Source organism: Dreissena polymorpha, chromosome 1, assembly GCF_020536995.1.
Source record: "Dreissena polymorpha isolate Duluth1 chromosome 1, UMN_Dpol_1.0, whole genome shotgun sequence".
In the NCBI taxonomy this organism is placed as follows: domain Eukaryota; kingdom Metazoa; phylum Mollusca; class Bivalvia; order Myida; family Dreissenidae; genus Dreissena; species Dreissena polymorpha.
In genome coordinates this window covers 34,367,062-34,388,520 of record NC_068355.1, presented here as the reverse complement: position 1 = coordinate 34,388,520, position 21,459 = coordinate 34,367,062, and the positions used below count along the sequence as shown (strand labels likewise).

The window sequence follows — 21,459 nt, the reverse complement described above, 5'->3', positions numbered from 1 at the left end:
TTCAATATTTATACACACAAAATGCATTTGCATATCTTCACGTTCTCAAGTGTCAATTAGTGTCTCAAATATCAATTAGCGTATTAACAAGTCGTGGCACATATTACTCAATAACATCTGCCAATTACGAAGTGAAAAATGACCCCCTTTCACACCTACCGTACATGCAAAAAAGACCTCGTTCGCACCTACCCTTGCCTGCTCTCCGGAATGTCGACAACAATCCCCATCGGAATTCATCAATTAAGAAGTGTAAACACAAACAAAGAAATGTCCGCAAGTTTATTCAAACATATTTATTTTTTACCAAAACTTCTTCTACCGCATTCATATCTACCAGTTGTTTCGACAATGGCCCCTCAGTCTGTACGATTATAGGGTGGTAGTTTTCTGGAAAAAAACATGGCGGCTATTTTGATTATTTACGATTACACAACATATTTTTTACCAATCTAGCAGCCAGGATGGCGTTGTATCAATGTATAGCGCGCACCAGCTTTTTAATTTGAATTTTGGAGGTAAAACACTGCGCGCTATACGTGGAAACCTACGGTAGGCTTATTTGGGCAGACACTTTGTGCACAATTTATAAAGCCCTGTTTTCTCGGTATGAGGCTCAAAGTAAATCCCCCTACAGTCTGTTACAGAGTTGTACAAGATGATACCAGGTGAGCCTTGTTATGGGAAAAGGGTGCTTAATGCATGTTATGTACCATCCACAGATTAGCCTGTGCAGTGCGCACTCTGAATTATCAGGGATAATGCTTTCCATTTTTGAGGAAATTTTCGCTTTAAAGAAATTATTTCTAAACAAAAATCATGTCTTGGTGGAAAGTGTCGTCTCAAGTTAGCCTGTGTGGACTTCACAGGCTAATGTGGTACTATACATATTCATTAAGCCCAGTTGTCCTGAATATGGCTCAAGTTTAGTCTGCTTCCAGTCTGTTGGTATTTGTAAATTCTGATTAGAACAAATATGGTATAAAAACCACTATGATTAAAAACTGGTAATTGCGACATCGGTGTACATATAAATGCAAATTTAACATACATATTGAGCAATTCTAATAGTAGCTCACAATTTCCCAATTTAACGTAGTTTGCCATTTTTAAAGAGTTGGCTACTCATTTTTTCACAAAATTGAAAACTTCGATCTGTATTTTGTTCATAAAATATCATATCAAACACAGTTAATGTTTAAAATAACTTGGACAAAATATTGTTTTGTTATTGGTAACTGTGATAATATAGATTTATGGGCATCAACAAAGTACAGACAAACTAGTATTGTAATATGATAGTTATTAAGCGCAAATGGCCTGTAACATAATTTTTACTCCAAGGTGTATGTGAAAAAAAGCCTTTTCTTTCCATCTTTATAAAGTACACGTAATAGGCACTTCCTTATATGCATGTGGACTAATAAAATGAGCACTGAAACTGAACATTTCAACAAAAACGCATGTCAAAGAATATATTTTAATCGGATTTGTGCAATTAAGTTCCATGCAATTAAAAATACATATAATTCCCAATTTAAAAGATAGAATTTTCCCGATGTTTGATATTATTATGCTAATTTTCCTCATTGGTGTGGTATAGATACTTTTTTCAATTTGGCAAAACAATTGCTGTGTATTACTAATTTACTAGTTCAAAAGACTTCATATTGGTTTTCTCAATGTTACAGCACCTGCTAAGCATAGAAGACAAAGTAGTAGTGAAAGGCTCAGCCAAATCAAAGTCCAGCGATGTGAGGGTGAGACAGCCTTACCATGTCCTCGTATTGCAACATGAAGGACATTTTAGCTGAAACTAACAAGGGAGAGGTCTGTAGATCTGCACCAGCAGTGAGTTGTTGCCCTTAAGTTGTTTAATGTTTTATTTATTTTTATTATGCCTTACAACTTACTTGTTGATTGACTTAAAAACAAATTCTAGTGTGAATTTAAACAGATTTTAACCATCAAAGATCTGTAAAGGCATGGTAATATAATATGTGTGTGTTTTTTTTCAACATTGGTGAGACATTAATATTATTATTAAATATTAATATTGTTGCCTCCCATTTATTGAAACCTATATTAACAATAAAACATATCTAATGGCATTTTAAAAGTAATGTGATTAATAGAATAAGTACAATTAAAAAATATTAAATTTTTAACCAGATGGTTTTCCTTCTTTGTGTTATGCAGCAAAAAATTGTCTAATAGATAAATAAGCTGTGATGTTGAAAAATGGGGCCTAATGCATGTGCTTAAATTGTTGTCGCAGATTAGCCTGTGCAGTCCACACAGGCTAATCACGGACAACATTTTCCTCTTAAAGATATTTTTCATTGAACAAATAATCCTCTTTATGAAAATCCAGTCTAGTCAAAAAGTACCCTCCCTTATTAGCTTATGTGAATTTCACATGCTAATCTGGGACGACACTTTCTAACATCAGTTATACGCATATTGGCTTATGAAAATACATTTCTGGAAATGGAGTAAAGATTAAAGATATAAATTTACAGATAAGTAAAGCATTAGCCAACACTTTTCTTGTTTTAATACAAAATGACTTAATTGTTTTTACGTTCATGCTATTAAGGACAAGGAACCAATAAAATGCCAGATTAGAAATTCATGTTGTTGAAAACCTTCACAACCTGTCAAGAGGCATAGTTTGTTATAGATTGTAATATAATTTGTTACAAGTTCCTATCACCCACTGTGTTGTTGTTGTTTTCAGCAAAGCACCAGCATTGATATCAAGTTGACCCAGCAACCGCACAAGTCCCGCCTGCAAGAGACCCAGTCCAGAACCACCTTTCCCCGCCCCTGACTTCTAACTCCTCCCCCTTGACCTCCTAACTCAAAAAGTCAGCAGCGTTGAACAACTCCGTTCTGCAGGAAATTCTGAGCATAATTCTGTTCTGAACAAACGCAATGCCCACGTCAAGTTGTCCACACATAAGCCTGGGTAGTTTTGTTAAGCTAGAGTTCCACGTGGGCCTGAAAGGGACGAGTGTTACAGACACGAAAAGTTAAAGAAAAAAATAGCGGTAGTTATGGTTACGCTAACAGTCGGTTGTTGCTGTTGGACATCACAACAAATATCATGAAGAATAAAAAGTTCAATAACTTGTTCCAATCTTTATAGGACAAACAGAAATTGAACAGGAGAAAATCAAGGAACAATAAAAGCATAAGCTTTCCTATGGGATACTTCGACTGCTGTTGATAGTTTGGACAACAGTAGGGTTACGGACTGCCCCAGATTGTCCTCTCAGCGGCCAAAATATCATAATAGAACAGACTTTTGGCAATGTTACTAACAAAGAAAGGCAATAATGACTTGGTTGTGAATACCCAGAGCACGATACATCCATGCTGACAAAGAAAGGCGGTAATGACTTGGTTGTGAATATGCAGAGCGCGATACATCCATGCTGACACATAAAGGCAGTAATGACTTGGTTGTGAACACCCAGAGCACGATACATCCGTGCTGACACAGAAAGGCAGTAATGACTTGGTTGTGAACACCCAGAGCACAATACATCCATGCTGACACAGAAAGGAAGTAATGACTTGGTTGTGAACACCCAGATCAAGATATATCCATGCTGACACAGAAAGGCAGTAATAACTATGCTGTGAACACCCAGAGCAAGATATATCCATGCTGACACAGAAAGGCAGTAATGACTATGCTGTGAACACCCACAGCACAATACATCCATGCTGACGCAGAAAGGCAGTAATGACTTGGTTGTGAACACCCAGAGCAAGATATATCTATGCTGACACAGAAAGGAAGTAAGGACTATGCTGTGAACACCCAGAGCAAGATATATCCATGCTGACACAGAAAGTTTGTAATGACTATGCTGTGAACACCCGGAGCACAATACATCCATGCTGACACAGAAAGGCAGTAATGACTTGGTTGTGAACACCCAGAGCACAATACATCCATGCTGACACAGAAAGGCAGTAATGACTTGGCTGTGAACACAGAACACAATACACCCATGCTGACACAAAAAGGCAGTAATGACTTGGCTGTGAAAACAGAGCACAATACATTCATGCTGAAACAGAAAGGCAGTCATGACTATGCTGTGAACACCCAGAGAACGATATATTGATGCTGACGCAGAAAAGCAGTAATGATTATGCTGTGAACACCCAGAGCAAGATATATCCATGCTGACACAGAAAGGCATTAATGACTATGCAGTGAACACCCAGAGCAAGATATATCCATGCTGACACAGAAAGGCAGTAATGACTATGCTGTGAACAACCAGACCACAAAACATCCATGCTGACACAGAAAGGCAGTAATGACTTGGTTGTGAACACCCAGAGCAAGATATATCCATGCTGACACAGAAAGGCAGTAATGATTGGCTGTGAACACAGAACACGATACACCCATGCTGACACAGAAAGGCAGTGATGACTTGGCTGTGAACACAGAACACGATACACCCATGCTGACACAGAAAGGCAGTAATGACTTGGCTGTGAACACAGAACACAATACACCCATGCTGACACAAAAAGGCAGTAATGACTTGGCTGTGAAAACAGAGCACAATACATTCATTCTGAAACAGAAAGGCAGTCATGACTATGCTGTGAACACCCAGAGAACGATATATTGATGCTGACGCAGAAAAGCAGTAATGATTATGCTGTGAACACCCAGAGCAAGATATATCCATGCTGACACAGAAAGGCATTAATGACTATGCAGTGAACACCCAGAGCAAGATATATCCATGCTGACACAGAAAGGCAGTAATGACTATGCTGTGAACAACCAGACCACAAAACATCCATGCTGACACAGAAAGGCAGTAATGACTTGGTTGTGAACACCCAGAGCAAGATATATCCATGCTGACACAGAAAGGCAGTAATGATTGGCTGTGAACACAGAACACGATACACCCATGCTGAAACAGAAAGGCAGTGATGACTTGGCTGTGAACACAGAACACGATACACCCATGCTGACACAGAAAGGCAGTAATGACTTGGCTGTGAACACAGAACACAATACATCCATGCTGACACAGAAAGGCAGTAATGACTTGGCTGTGAACACAGACCACAATACATCCATGCTGACAAAGAAAGGCAGTTATGACTTGGTTGTGAACACAGAGCACAATACATCCTTGTTGACACAGAAAGGTAGTTATGACTTTGCTGTGAACTCAGAGCACGATACATCCATGCTGACACAGAAAGGCAGTTATGACTTGGATGTAAATACCCAGAGCACAATACATCCATGCTGACACAGAAAGGCAGTAAAGACTTTGTTGTAAACACTAAGAGATCCATATATCCATGGGGTGTGCCACAGACGCAAATTACGCCCACTATTGTGAACAAGGTGCTTAAAGTGAACATGTTTGGTTTTGTTATGAGCACTTAGCACTCCGAGCCCAAAAGGCCTCGCATTGAATTGATGCAAGAAAAGGCTTTGAAAAATAACAGCAGTTTTGTTGTGTGGTCCAGTACGCCCTTTGACTTGCAACCTGAATAAAGCAGAACTAGAACTCGGCTCTTAGCAATATCAGCAAGATCAGCATGTCATCTTAGCTTCTTGAGCACAGGTGAGACCTTACAGTGTTAATTATTTTGTTGAAATTGGGGCCGAATTCTTATCTCAAAAAGTCTATATCAATGATTACTGGCTTAAGTTCTCAATTCATGGTTTCCCCGAAAGAAAAAGAATGTTTTGATAGGTTGCAACATTGAGTTAATCAGAACTCAAATTCAGCCCTTGGCAATATCAGCGAGGCCAGCATATCAGCTCAGCTTCTTGAGCTTCAGGTGAGATCATACAGTGTTATTCATTTTGTCGAAATCTTGGCTAAAATTGAGTCCCAGTCGTAATCTTAAACAGTTTATTTTTTCCATAATTACTGGCTAAAGTTCTCAATTCAAGGTTTGACCCCAAACAATGTTTTAATAGGCTACAAATTGAGTTTGTTTCCTTATGCAGCTCTATAAGTTGAACCTAAGTGCAATTTATCTTGATAGCACTTATTCTCAATTTTTAAATTATGTTTAGCAAAAACTACAACCATTTTCCCAATTTAATTCAAAACACTATGATTTTTTGCGAATTGTCCCAATCCAAAAATGGTTAAAATAAACTCTGCACAGAGCTAGCCCCTAGTTATAGCACATTTTAAAGGTTTTTATCAGAATAATGGCTTAAATATACCCCCCACAAACGTAGTTTAGGGGGGTATATAGGAGTGAACTTGTCTGTCGGTCAGTCTGTTGGTTCGTATTAAGTGTCCGCTCTCTAATTCAAGTAGTTTTCATCCTATCTTCACCAAACTTGGTCAGAAGTTGTATCTACATGATGTCTAGGCCAAGTTCAAACATGGGCCTTGCTGGGTCAAAAACTAGGTCACGGGGTCACTTTGTGAGTTTTTAAACATTCAGCATGGTGTCCTCTCTCTTATTCAAGTAGTTTTCATCCGATCTTCACCAAACTTGGTCAGAAGTTTTATCTAGATGATCTGAAGGCCAAGTTCGAACATGGGCCATGTCAGATCAAAAACTAGGTCACATGGTCACTTAGTACGTTTTACACATTGAGCATGATGTCCGCTCTCTATTTCAAGTAGTTTAAATCCGATCTTCACCACACTTGGTCAGAAGTTGTAACTAGATGATGTGTAGGTCAAGTTCGAACAAGGGCCATGCGGGGTCAAAAACTAGGTCACGGGGTCACTTCGTGTGTTTTAAACCTCACCATGTTGTCCGCTCTCTAATTCAAGTAGTTTTCATCAGAGCTTCACCAAAAATTGGTCAGAAGTTATATTTTGATAATGTCAAGGTCAAGTTTGAATATGGGTCATGTTGGCTCAAAAAAAGGTCACGGGGTCACTTAGTGCGTTTTAAACATCACAATGTTGTCTGCTCTCTAATTCAAGTAGTTTTCATCAGATCATCACCAAACTTGGTCAGAAGTTGTATCTAGATGATGTCTAGGTCAAGTTTGAATATGGGTCATGCCGGGTCAAAAACAAGGTCACGGGGTATCTAAGTGCGTTTTAAACCTCACCATGTTGTCCGCTCTCTAATTCAAGTAGTTTTCATCAAATCCTCACCAAACTTGGTCACAAGTTTTATATAAATGATCTCTAGGACAAGTTTGAACATGGGCCATTCCGGGCATAAAACTAGGTCACCGGATCACTTTTTGTATTTTTTAACATTCAGCATGGTGTCTGCTCTCTAATTCAAGTAGTTTACATCCGATCTTCACCAAATTTGGTCAAAAGTTTTATTGAGATGATCTTAAGGCCATGTTAGAACATGGGCCTTTCTGGGTCAAAAACTAGGTCAAAGGGTCACTTAGTGCGTTTTAAAAATTAAGCATGGTGTCTGCTGTTTTTTGTGAAGACGACATGCAAAATATTATGTTTCAATGCAGTATGTGGGGGTATTCGTCACGTCTGTGACACAGCTCTAGTTTGCTTATTTCACTAAGTTTTATTACTATTTTGAACTCACATCTATTGTTTCTTATTAAATGCCATTCAGTTGTATTGTCTCACATTTAAAGTTGTTAAGTCTTAGGTATAAGTCATAAACTGTCACATTTAAAGGTGTGCAGACTCACACTTAAATATGTAGAGGGTAACATTTATAGTTGTGTTGTCTCACATTTTAAGTTGCTGAGTATCACATTTAAAATTGTGTAGTCTCACATTTAAAGTTCTATAGTCACACAATTAAAGGTGTACAGTCTCACATTATAAATTGCTCAAGTAATGCCTGTTTTTGATTTACAAAAAATAAATAGTACACCTTGCTACAAACACAAAAATTCTAATTTCAAGTTGGTGCGCGTAAAACATTGATACTACGTTATCCTGAGTTCTAATTAGTGCAAAAAATTAATTGCAATATTCTAATAATCAATTATAGGCACAATGTTTGGCATTTAAAAAACAGGTCTGTAAGATAAGGTGTTTCAAGGCTTATTCATGTGTCACTAAACAATCCGGTTTTAGTTTACTTTCCATTTCCTTTTCAGTGAACTTTACTAGCAAACATGACAAACGTCATTGAAATGAAAGTCGATGACAACCCCCTTCTTGCACAAATACTACAACTTGCTTAAGAAAATCAGCATGAAAACGTCTTGCGTCAGACTACCAAGCCTCCTATCAATATATCCTCCCAATTTGCTGGCTACATCAACACTTCCAACAGCAGAGCCTTGGTGAGTTTGACTTCCGTCTCAGCACCCATGTCGCTTAGCAACAATTGAATGATGGGCGTCGACAAATTAGGCCGGACAAGTCGCTCAAACTGAAACGATCTGATCCAACAGGTAGAGCAAGCGTTGCGTGACACGTCCGTTAATGTGACTGACCATAATATGTTGTTCTCGAATAATGTGAACCTTAGGCCTGGAGAGCAGTATGCGATTGACTCCATTCAACAACAGTTGTTATTGGCAATTCTCAGGTTTCGGGTGGCGACTTCAGCGTCAGGACTTGCTCCATCTCTGTCTATGGCCCAGTCCCAGCAGCAGCAGCAGCAGCAGCAGCAATAAGAACAATAAGTAGTATCTTAGCGGTGTTCTGGGATATGGGGCTTCATGTATGTGCTTAAAGTGTCATCCCAGACTAGCCTGTGCAGATTGCACATACATTAAGTCCTATTAAATTGTCATCCCAGATAAGCCTGTGCAGATTGCACATACAGTAAGTCCTATTAAAGTGTCATCCCAGAATATCCTGTGCAGACTGCACATACATTAAGTCCTATTGTTTCCCAGAATGTGGCTCATATAGTTCACTTTACATCAGTATTTTCCGTTGTCTGCCTGATTGAGGAAAAGTTCATAGCATCAAATGGGAATTCTGTGTCTTTATATTGATCAAACTTGGTAAATGAATGCAAATAACACTGGATTTAATATAAGTTTTAATCTTAGTATGTCAGGGCATAGTTTGTCTATTTTGCGGAAAATTCAGCTCCTGAACCAAAAGTTTCTCCATGCATGAAAACTTTTCTATTCCATTTTAGTAAAACAATTATTTAAATGCTTTCAGTACATTATAAAATTATTGTCTTCATTATTTTTCGATATTTATTTAAATTCTTGGAATCTGTTTTAAGAGCCGGTTCCTACAGGACCCGATGCACTGATTATGCACATGTGACTCTTGTACGCAGCTGAATAAAAGGCTCTCTGGTCAGCTGGACCCAGACGCCAAGGGACACTTCCTGCCCAAGTACCGTGAGGCAAATGCTCAATGAGTTCTACCCGAAGTGTGCAGCGTCTCTAGACCTGTGGCTCCAGACTGTCTTACCCAGGGGCCAAGATTACTTTATCTGCAAGGTACATTGGTAATTTATCATGTATAATGTGTGATGAGTTTTTTACTCCAAATTTCAATTTAAATAGTGTGTGCGTTTTATATATTGATTAAACTATATTATAGCTGACAGTTATTATGATATTGGTAATATTTATAATAGCCGCCAATTTGTATTGCCTTGAAAGGGCGCAGGAGAGGGGCGTAAATATTTGTTCTTGTCTGTTATTCGCTCTGCCCTTCCTTAAATCCGTCCTTATGTCCGTCCCACCTTTTTTGAGTTACACGTAACTTAATAAATATTTTTAGAAAGGGATAAACAATTATTTAGTAGGCTAGGTTTGTATCAAGTGTACACCATATAGAAGTATAGTATCTAGTGTTTAATTGTGTATCTCTTTTCTATCTGAAGTCTTCAAATTTAATGTATTTCTTATTATTTTTTAACTCAAACAAAATTGATTCAAATATAACTAATGCCATTTCAGAATGCATTGAATTTTTTGGTTTACAGGGAAACATTTCTGGGATGCCCTGAGATCTTTTTTTTCTGTTTACAGAGGCCTCATACTCACAGGTTCCCCAACTACAACTCAGCCACAACATCCTAATCTGAAAGTCCTGTTGCCATGGCAAAACGGGTAACTTTGGCAAAGCATTCAGGAGACCCTGGCTTAACAGCCTTAGACTTTAGATGTAATCAAGTTTTAACAAATAGTTAAAACTCAATGCAATTTGGGGTTTCTGCTCTTCAATTAAGAAGACCAGTACAAATTATTTCATTTCAAGGGTTCATCAACAACCTTATTTGACTATTTTGAAATTCGAAGAAGATGCAACAGTGTCACGCTAATCCCTGACATTCAGACTTGAATTAAAAATCCAGAGCTTTATTTAAGCACATAATAACATGGAAAACACACACTTTTTCAGCAGGTTCCAATATATCTAAATCGTTAACTCTACAAAGTCAGGTTCCATTTTAAATGTAAGTATGTTTATAAAATTGCCATTGTTACCTAAGAGGGGTCACTGATGTTTGTAGCTTTGCATAAAATGTTGATTTGTTTTGTGGAGATCCGAACATCTAGTTTAGAGACTAATTATAAATTATGAACTATTGGATTATAATTTTAATGGTTTACAAAATCACTTGTAAATACAAGTGTCCATAGCTTGTGTATTGAGTGCATCGGGAATTTCCCATATAGATATTTCCCCGAGAAGACTCCTAAGTGATATGTTTTGGAAATTAACACATTTAAATATATATTTTTTAACTGAATTGAGCAAACATTTCTCAAACTGAGTAATTGTGATCACCCTATGTCATTGAGCATGCTGTGTGCTGCTTCAACTGTCAGCTTGTTTAAGAATCTAAAGGCCTGAATGTTTATCGAATCTTGATGAAACTGGGTCAAAATGTTCTGACATTATCAAGGCAAAAAGTTTATTTTGACAATAGTTAGCCTGAGTTTAAATCAAGGCCACTTGAGTAACAATACACTAGGTCTCACATCTCAATTATCATGACTCAATCATGATCAAACATGGTCAGAATGTTTATCTTGATATGTTATAGGTTTAGTTTGAATCTGTCACATTGCTTCCAAAAACTAGGTCACCAGTTCAAACCTTAAAACAAACTTGGTTATCACCCACTAACAATCACACATTAAGTCATCAATTTTATACGTCCTGAACCCACTAACAATCACACATTAACTCATCAAGTTTATACCTCCCGAACCCACTAACAATCACACATTAAGGCATCAATTTTATACCTCCCGAACCCACTAACAATCACAATTTACTCGTCAATTTTCATTTTTATTATTCCATTCACAAGTTGAACCTTTATGTCTTTTTGTTGGGTTTCTATGTCCATTGCGAAATGAAGTCAATATTTACACCTTGCCATTCATACTAAATTCAAACAAAAATAATAATAAGTTAGAGGATTTTTATGTTACAACTTATGTTCACTTTGTGTTGTTATTATAAGAGTTAAAAGGTAGCTTTAAAAACATGAATTAACCTTGCTCTGGGAAACGCAATCTGCACAGGCTAGTCAGGGAAACCACTTACCTCTGGGAAACGCAATCCGCACAGGCTAGTCAGGGAAACCACTTACCTCTGGGAAACATAATCCACACAGGCTAGTCAGGAAAACCACTTACCTCTGGGAAACGCAATCCGCACAGGCTAGTCAGGGAAACCACTTACCTCTGGGAAACATAATCCACACAGGCTAGTCAGGGAAACCACTTACCTCTGGGAAACGCAATCCGCACAGGCTACTCAGGGAAACCACTTTCCTCTGGGAAACACAATCTGCACAGGCTAGTCAGGGAAACCACTTACCTCTGGGAAACACAATCTGCACAGGCTAGTCAGGGAAACCACTTACCTCTGGGAAACGCAATCTGCACAGGCTAGTCAGGGAAACCACTTACCGCAAAATCTGGATTTTTATAAGAAAATGCTTCCTTAAAAACCAAAATATCAATAAAGGCAAAAAGTGTTGGCACTTATTAACATCTGCTATCCGTTTCAAAATAAGTTTTATCGGATCATGATGAAAATGTTCAATAATGTTTTTGGGCATAATATCTTTTACAAGTTTAGTAATCAGCCAGATCGCATTTTCTTGTTTAATGAAGAACATAGACCGTTAAACATATCTAACATTGTACACACGATCAATGTGAACCAGACCGTTAAACATATCTAACATTGTACACACGATCAATGAAAACCAGACTTCTAACCGGGAGTATTTTGTTGGTTTTCGTTCTTCATGTTTTTGATGTGTGAAATGTTGGAAAAGTTGCGACTTGACTAAGCATTAATGCCACCAGAATTAATGCAATTGGCGTAAGTTTCATGACAGTTCATACACTTAAGTTTGCTGCTCATGTTACAAAACTGTGTAATGCTTTGTATAATTTATATCATATGTCTAATTTTGTCACATGGTTACTTGCCTTAAGTAAAGGACATTCTAAGTGATGAATAGAATTATCTCTTGCTGATGCTACTGGAGTTTAAGTTTGTTGATATTTTATTTTACAGGACAACTTGTCAATCAACATGGAACAGTACCCTGAAAATCACGACCATCTAAAGAACTGTGCAACTGTGCCAAGCGTGACCCTTTAGAGAAAGGGGCTTCCATTCCGAAGGTCAAATTGGTACCGATCTTGGCTCAAGCAGCAGCCTCAGTCTTTTATCTTTTTACTATTAACATTCCAATCTCACAGTAATATTATAAAAACATGACCTGCAGGGTGGAGATGTGAATACAATGAGTATTAAATCCCACAAACCATGCAGAGGTTTTATGGGAGTCAATGTTCTGTAAGTTGGTCTGTTAGAGGGGCGTTTCGTCTGCATTTTATGTAAACATAGTTTTACCTCACCACATATGTATATGTCTACATTTCTAAAGGGAATCGGATGAAACTTCAATCATGTGAGCCCCATGAAGTCTGGGTTGAGGTTTAGTTATCATTTTGTGACAAAGCTCTAACTTATCATTGGCCAAGTAACTCTCTTGCATAATATTAATTTACTGTTTCTGTATCTCACCACGCATGGAATTACAGAGGCTGTGTTACTTATATTTTATTCAGAGGGATTAACTAATAGTGTGCACAGAAGTGTGTTAATATTTGTGTATAAAAACAACAAAAGCATTAAATCCCTTGAACCACTTGTCATCTTTGATTACATTATAACAAATTATCCAATATAACTTATTTTTCAGTGGCCGTTGTTCAGTGTCAAGCGGAATCCTAGCAACCAAGCCACGTCAGCACAGCAGCAAAAACAGTTTCAGCAGCAGTCGTATACTAAACATCAACAACAGTGGTGCATATGCATTAAACTACGAGAGGTATGAATGCAAATATGTCTGTATGATATTAGTATATACTCTACCATTTAATATTAACTAGTTTGTTTTGTTTAAGAATATATTTTAGCATATTGCTATATTCAAATTTGCTTTTATTATGTTTTATTTTTATTGCACTCTGCCTCTTCTAATCATGTTAAGGATGGCCCGCACCCTACCCCTGTACTGACCTGTGGGTCATGGCCCGCACCCTACCCCTGTACTGACCTGTGGGTCATGGCCCGCACCCTGCCCCTGTACTGACCTGTGGGTCATGGCCCGCACTCTGCCCCTGTACTGACCTGTGGGTCATGGCCCGCACCCTGCCCCTGTACTGACCTGTGGGTCATGTTAAGGATGGCCCGTACCCTGCCCCTGTACTGACCTGTGGGTCATGTTAAGGATGGCCCGCACCCTGCCCCTGTACTGACCTGTGAGTCATGGCCCGCAACCTGCCCCTGTTCTAACCAGTTGGTCATGACCCGCACCCTGTGGGTCATGGCCCGCACTCTGCCCCTGTACTGACCTGTGGGTCATGTTAAGGATGGCCCGCACCCTATCCCTGTACTGACCTGTGGGTCATGTTAAGGATGGCCTGCACCCTGCCCCTGTACTGACCTGTGGGTCATGTTATGGTCATATGGGCTTGGATGGTCATGGAAATAAGAAAGTGTAAGATTTTAAAGAGACTTGTTCAAATATGTTGTGAGAAAGTTGACTGACATAAGTCAGTGACATAACTAAAAGAAATTAATACGCCAACACATAAAAACAGATCTACCGGTAACTACAAATTATACCAATATATTGCATTACATATTGTATGGTATTGTGATATGCTTTGGCTGCTTTTAATTTGATGATTATTTAAAGTAGGCTTTTTTTTAAATATACAAGCGTATCTTTGTTTAATATGTATATTATTTTATTCCATGAACTGTATTAGTTCCGTTTGAATAATAATTGTTAAACATATTGCACACGTTTAAACCAATTTATGTAATAATATTCCATCTTTATCTGTTAATAAAGGGACTCTTACACAGGGCATTTAGCAAGAACAACCAAAAACGTTCCTTTAAAAATTGCATACTCTTTCTCTGTTTGCAGAATATATGCAGAAAAACTAGTGTCTTATTGAATGATAAGGGATTTGATTACAGCTAAGAAATAATCTTTAAACGTTATCTGTAAAATGTTGTTTTGCCATTTGCAGTAAACAAGTTGACTGCGTAATGTGGCATCAAAGTCTGCAAGGAGAAACCATGCAATTGAGGAAGCCAAGAAACCATGTGATAATTTCAAGCAGCTTACCTACTCTTGTAAGTATGTGTTTTGTTTTAACGTACGCATTATATATTTTTATTTGAGTACAGATTTATGTTATTGAAATAATAATTGGTTTCCATGCACAAATGAAAGATGTTATGTTTTTCGCTAGAGTAAATATATAAACGCAAGTATTAAAATAAAATATGTCTGAAGAATATCCACAAAACATGTGTTTGTCATAAATCATATTAAATTTATTGATAAAGATGCGCACATTATGACTAGTTTTGTCCACCAATCTATAGTTTAAACAAAGTTTGACGTTTTTTACGCACATTTCAATGACGTCAAACTGTGGAATCACTTATTTTAAGGAGATATCATTTCCGCGCACCCACCATGTCTCAGATTTATGACCAATGCCCATATTAATAGAGTTTTCAATTAACAAACAGGTGTCAGTTTGACAGGATTCAATACAACTAGGGTGTGTATATTATAACTGTTGTTTCATGCGACCCCTATTAGAAGTCTAGCCCTGTCTAGTAAGGGCATATTCCGGAACCATCTTGAGCACATGTTTGATGCAATAAACAGTTTTGTGTTAAGTTCAACTTTTCTATAAAGTATCAAAGCTATTGCATTCAAACTTGTTACACTTACTACATGTATCATGAGGGGAGTGGGCAAGCAAAGTGAGATAACTCTGGCTGGCAGTTTGACATAATTATGTGCCCTTTTATACTTAGAAAAGTGATATTTAGGTAAAGTTTTGTGTTTATGTCCACTTTATTTCTTATGTATTAACGCTATTGCTTTCATACTTGCATCAATTACTAACTACCATAAGGGAACTGTGCAGGCAAAGTTATTTAACTCTGACTGGCATTTTGACAGAATTATTGCCCCTTTTATACTTAGAACATTGAAAATTTGGTTAAGTTTTGTGATTTGGTGCACTTTACTTCTTAAGCATCATGGCTATTGATTTCGCACTTGGAACACATGCTCACTATCATAAGGGGACTGTGTAGGCAAGTTATGTAACTTTTTTTTCATTTTTGAAAGATAATGTAATAAAAGACCACATCTTCACACTATACACCCTCTCCACCCATCCCTCCTTCTGTTTGATGAAGTATTGAGATAGGTCCCTTCACCTTTACAAAAACCAATATATTAGCGAAGCTCTTCTTCTTCTTATACTTAACCATAAAAACAAAATCTGTTGCAATTGGTGAATGTTCAAAAAGTGTTCTAGAACAATTTATATATAACCCTGGTCTTTCTTACACACCACTTGATATTTGTGTTTTGTATAAACACCATTGAAATTAAATTTGGTCTTAAAACCAAATGAAAGTAATTTATAACAACTACATAGTTTAATTTTATTTCATTGAACGTGTACACAGTTTCAAGTGGTTACCCAGCTCTGTAACATCGTGGGCACAAGGCGAGCTTTAGTTAAAATATGTGTGCTCGTTTATATGAAAGTTTATATCTTATTAAGACACTCACAATTATGTTACCGAGTTGAGCCAGTTTTTTATCCTTGAAAAAGCTAGTGTTGTCTTCAGTTTTGTTGTTTCATTTTGCTCATGATTTACTTTATTTCCAGGAAACCCGGATAGCAAAGCATTGAGATTGTTCTGGAAGCATTTGTAGTCACAGCTCATTAAGCATCCCCCTGAAGCAGGACCCTCAGTCTACGGGTGAGTTTTCAAGCGATGTGTTTATTTTTGGCAAGCCCCTGAATTCAGAGATGGGTGGGTGCATGTAGATTGACCCTTGTTCGTCGATACATCCATCCAGCTGTACGTTCTAGTATAACCTCGAACCTCGAAAAGTATTGCTTCTTGTGTGATGAAACCAAATATATTTATTATCATGTGAAATTTCCTTCTTGTTTATTTGGATTCATGTTTCCTTTGACATAAGTAGTAGAGTTTTGACACAAAATTGGAATGTGGGTTCATGGTGGCCAAACCATTTTCTTACTTCATAAAAATCGTCTGAGTTTTCTCAGAAAAACTCTCGCTGAATTCATGTTTTTGGGACTATCGTCTAGTAGGCCTTTGCTTATTGTCATTATTGATGAGGCAGTATTTGATAATAAAAAGGATCTTTATAAAAACCCAGTCCAAATTATTTGGTAATAAAGAGGTTATACTTTATCTAAAATAATTATTATTAATTATTATTGTATCAATAATCCCAGGTCCATCATTTTGCTTGATTGGTCTTTGTCAGCCCGGGTACTACTTAAAAGTACCCCGGGTACTCTTAAACATACTACAATGTACCCAGGGTATGGAAAATGTACCCAGGAATACTAACGCTAAATTGGCCGTTGTTTGATCATTTTCTCAAGTTAGTTAGTATGTTCATATTTATATCAGTGTTCTGTAAAATTGCCCCAGTATAATCGAAACTCATACTCTCAAAGAATGTTGAGTCAGTTTTTTTTTCAAAGATAATTTAGTTTCGTAATTCGTTAGCGCGTTATATCACATCGGATTTTGGGTAGGAGTAAACCTCGAGTACAGTGAAATATTGGCTGGGTGCATTTAAGCGTATTTTCTGTACCCGGGGTATATTGTAGTATACTTGAAGAGTACCCGGGGTACTTTTAAGTAGCACTCAAATCCACATTGACCAATCGAGCCATCGTTTCATCTATGGATTCAAGTCATATAAGTCGTAACACCCTATGCAAGTTTTGTTTTTCGTTTGGTATCAAAAATAGACGGAAACACATTTACAGTATCACGTTGTTCTTTTTTTGCAGACGCCAATTGACGAAATAAAACTTGTCATTCAGCAACACAGCCAGTTGCAGCAGTTGTTACCATATTGACCCCAGTCAAAACTAGGAGCTCAGAGATAACACAGCCAGTTGCAGCAGTTGTTACCGTATGGACCCCAGTCAAAACAAGGAGCTCAGAGATAAATACTGTTTAAGATAGATATTCTCTACATTCCTCATGGTCAGCCAACACAGCCAGTTGCAGCAGTTGTTACCATATTGACCCCAGTCAAAACTAGGAGCACAGAGACAATCAGCAACCCAGCCAGTTGCAGCAGTTGTTACCAAATTGACCCCAGTCAAAACTAGGAGCTCAGAGACAATCAGCAACACAGCCAGTTGCAGCAGTTGTTACCATAGTGACCCCAGTCAAAACTAGGAGCTCAGAGACAATCAGCAACACAGCCAGTTGCAGCAGTTGTTACCAAATTGACCCCAGTCAAAACAAGGAGCTCAGAGACAATCAGCAACACAGCCAGTTGCAGCAGTTGTTACAGTATGACCCCAGTCAAAACTAGGAGCTCAGAGATAAATACTGTTTAAGATAGATATTCTCTACATTCCTCATGGTCAGGCAACACAGCCAGTTGCAGCAGTTGTTACCGTATTGACCCCAGTCAAAACTAGGAGCACAGAGACAATCAGCAACACAGCCAGTTGCAGCAGTTGTTACCAAATTGACCCCAGTCAAAACTAAGAGCTCAGAAACAATCAGCAACACAGCCAGTTGCAGCAGTTGTTACCATAGTGACCCCAGTCAAAACTAGGAGCTCAGAGACAATCAGCAACACAGCCAGTTGCAGCAGTTGTTACCATAGTGACGCCAGTCAAAACTAGGAGCTCAGAGACAATCAGCAACACAGCCAGTTGCAGCAGTTGTTACCGTATGACCCCAGTCAAAACTAGGAGCTCAGAGACAATCAGCAATACAGCCAGTTGCAGCAGTTGTTACCATATTGACCCCAGTCAAAACTAGGAGCTCAGAGACAATCAGCAACACAGCCAGTTGCAGCAGTTGTTACCATATTGACCCCAGTCAAAAGTAGGAGCTCAGAGACAATCAGCAACACAGCGAGTTGCAGCAGTTGTTACCGTATGACCCCAGTCAAAACTAAGAGCTCAGAGACAATCAGCAACACAGCCAGTTGCAGCAGTTGTTACCGTATGACCCCAGTCAAAACTAGGAGCTCAGAGACAATCAGCAACACAGCCAGTTGCAGCAGTTGTTACCGTATGACCCCAGTCAAAACTAGGAGCTCAGAGACAGTTGTTACCGTATGACCCCAGTCAAAACTAAGAGCTCAGAGACAATCAGCAACACAGCAAGTTGCAGCAGTTGTTACCATCTTGACCCCAGTCAGAACTAAGAGCTCAGAGACAATCAGCAACACAGCCAGTTGCAGCAGTTGTTACCAAATTGACCCCAGTCAAAACTAGGAGCTCAGAGACAATCAGCAACACAGCCAGTTGCAGCAGTTGTTACCGTATGACCCCAGTCAAAACTAGGAGCTCAGAGATAAATACTGTTTAAGATAGATATTCTCTACATTCCTCATGGTATGTTAAGCACAAACTCTGACAGATCTCATCTTTGAACTTTGTAACGGGCGAAAAATAAATGACCTTGTTCAGAATGAAATGGCAGAATGACAAAGCACAACAATTTAAGGGGAAACCATAAATTAATGTGACCAGCAAAGATGTGTTCAAAGCAAAACAATATGTCATGTCTTTGGGGACTTTGAATTTTGATGGTGTCATTCATTAAACATTGAATATTTTTGTTAAATATAGTTAAATATAATGATATAAAGGAATTTTGATTAAGGCGTGTATGTTAATTATTACTTTAAGCACAAATATAGCACGTCTATCAATTACTTATGAAACTTGCACCTGATAATGATAAATGCATGAAAATTAAATTGTACTTAAGACATTATTTCATACGTTGAGCTTAAGATAATTTTGAAAGCTGTTTAAATTATGCTGGTAACATTATATACAAAATATGTATTGGATTATATTCATGTAAAAAACAAGTTTCAGTTTTCTGTTGTTACATGCAATATAGAAGTATTATCAAGAATCGTGTTAAGTATGGCACTATTCGAAATGAATATTCATTAAATAAAGACAAAATCATTTAATCTTCTTTCAATTGTCAATTCTGTATGTACTACTACTACCTTATTTATTTGACTTGATATGGTTTGTTAAATTATAAGATAATGCCTCTTTATTTGGAAAGCTTTCAATGTTTTGAAACTGAGTATTTAAAAATGAATTATTAAAAGAATTATGAAAAATCATGACTGATGTCAAAGTTATGTTTGATTTTGCCAATTTTGTGTTGATATTTAATATACATGTACTTACATGCTCATAAGTGTTGACATTTGTTTTTGAACATAATAGTTTTTTATGTTTTATATCGTGTATATACACATTTACAAGTCCAAATTTTCATCCTCTCAATCACTCAGTAACTTTACCAACATTAAATGTTGGATCTCTGTATATAGGTAAATTGTGCAATTGATATATAGAGCAACTGCAACAAATCAGTCAGTTACAAATCAAGGCAGAGTGATGTAATATGCTGGCAATTGTTAAGTAGTGCAGTTGTCTCTTTTTGTTCTCAGGTTAGAGCAATGTTGTTTGCTTCAAAAATAAAAACACAGTCTCCCTTGTAAGAAAATTAATGTGTTCACATCTCAACATAACAAGTAAATTCATAGAGAAAATCAAATTATTTACATGATATACTCGACAATTAGTCTAATGGAATTTGTAGAATAAAAAATAACATGTAATTATGACGATTATAAGTGAATGTTTGACACAAAATGTCTCTTCAGAAATGTGTATATTTTAATGATAAATCTATTAGTGCTGCAACAATACGCCAAAAACCGTATTGCAATATATTGTCAGTTCACAAACCCGTATTGCAATATATCGCAATATATTGCTAACTTGTACCAAAATTATAACTTGCCAATTACCCGATAATCCCGTATATTCCAGTTTTAAGGCAAATTCTGGTAAATATTAACTATAAATGTGCTCAAGAATAACAAGAAACACAAACATTCGCAAATTTTCTTAAATATCAAATACATTTTGCATTTTGGCATTTGTTACTATTTAAAGATGTGATGAAATAACGTCCAACCGGGGCGTTTTTTTCAACTGAACACGCGTAATTCACCTGACGTGATGTTCCCGGTTTTTTACAACACAAAATACACCCATACTTTCCATGCGACGTTCTACATGTCTGCATAATTTTCGCGCGCTTTTTATTGAGACAAAGGATAAAGCACTTTTTATTTGACGCTAGAATTTCGTATTGTCGCATTAGCATTAAAATTTGGAAGCGTATTACCGAAATTCGGATTACAAATTTAATAATGCTCAATTCAGAATCGAACGAAACATGTACAGCTGTGCGCAATTAATTCAACGATAATCTGTTCAAAAGCATCGAACGAATGCTCTGATGTAACAACGCTACTCCGTATAATACACTTTTCAGAATGCTATTTTTACGAAAAACATTATTTACACTGCTTTGTTTTGTTTACCTTGTTATCATGGACAAAATGTGAATGAATTTTTGTAAAATTTTCGTACCGGTATGATGAAAATCGTATCGCAATACAATATGCGGATTGCGTATTGCGATATATACCGATATACCGGTATATTGTTGCAGCACTAAAATCTATACATTGTACTTGCTGTACTTTTTATAGTATATTTTATGAACGTGCAGCTGATAAGTGAATGTGACAATTTACGAGTTATGTTACATTTTGTTACACGTTGACATGGCCACATAAGCTGTTAATGGAGTGCATTCACTGCGGCCAGTTTCCAGAAATCTCCCAATTAAAAAACACCAGAAAATATCTTAAGATCAGATAGTTTGGTTGTTCACATTAGTTTTGATTTATTTATTGATTGTGTTATGCCTTGTACTCTTAATTTGTTATCAAATATTTAAGTTTATATGACTTGAAGAGACTTGCATGTTTATTTTATTGATGTGTTTGTGCTGATTTCTTGCATTCTGATTAAAGAATATTCAAGTGGAAAAAGAA

The 21,459-nt window shown here is 37.3% G+C and overlaps 1 long non-coding RNA gene across 6 annotated transcripts; it reads left to right on the top strand.

Annotated features, from left to right (window-relative positions):
- Positions 1-4,581: 4,581 nt before the first annotated feature.
- LOC127876476 (uncharacterized) lies at positions 4,582-18,480 on the top strand. 6 transcript variants are annotated; one of them, XR_008047876.1, is made up of 10 exons: positions 4,584-5,627; positions 8,075-8,608; positions 9,226-9,391; positions 9,929-10,009; positions 12,447-12,565; positions 13,141-13,269; positions 14,486-14,591; positions 16,163-16,256; positions 17,333-17,578; positions 17,720-18,480. It is a non-coding gene; the product is annotated as an uncharacterized LOC127876476 (long non-coding RNA). The 6 variants fall into 6 exon arrangements; XR_008047873.1 differs by having other exon boundaries at positions 17,333-17,709; positions 18,099-18,480; XR_008047892.1 differs by having other exon boundaries at positions 4,582-5,627; positions 13,141-13,289; positions 17,333-18,480.
- The last annotated feature ends 2,979 nt before the right edge of the window (positions 18,481-21,459 follow it).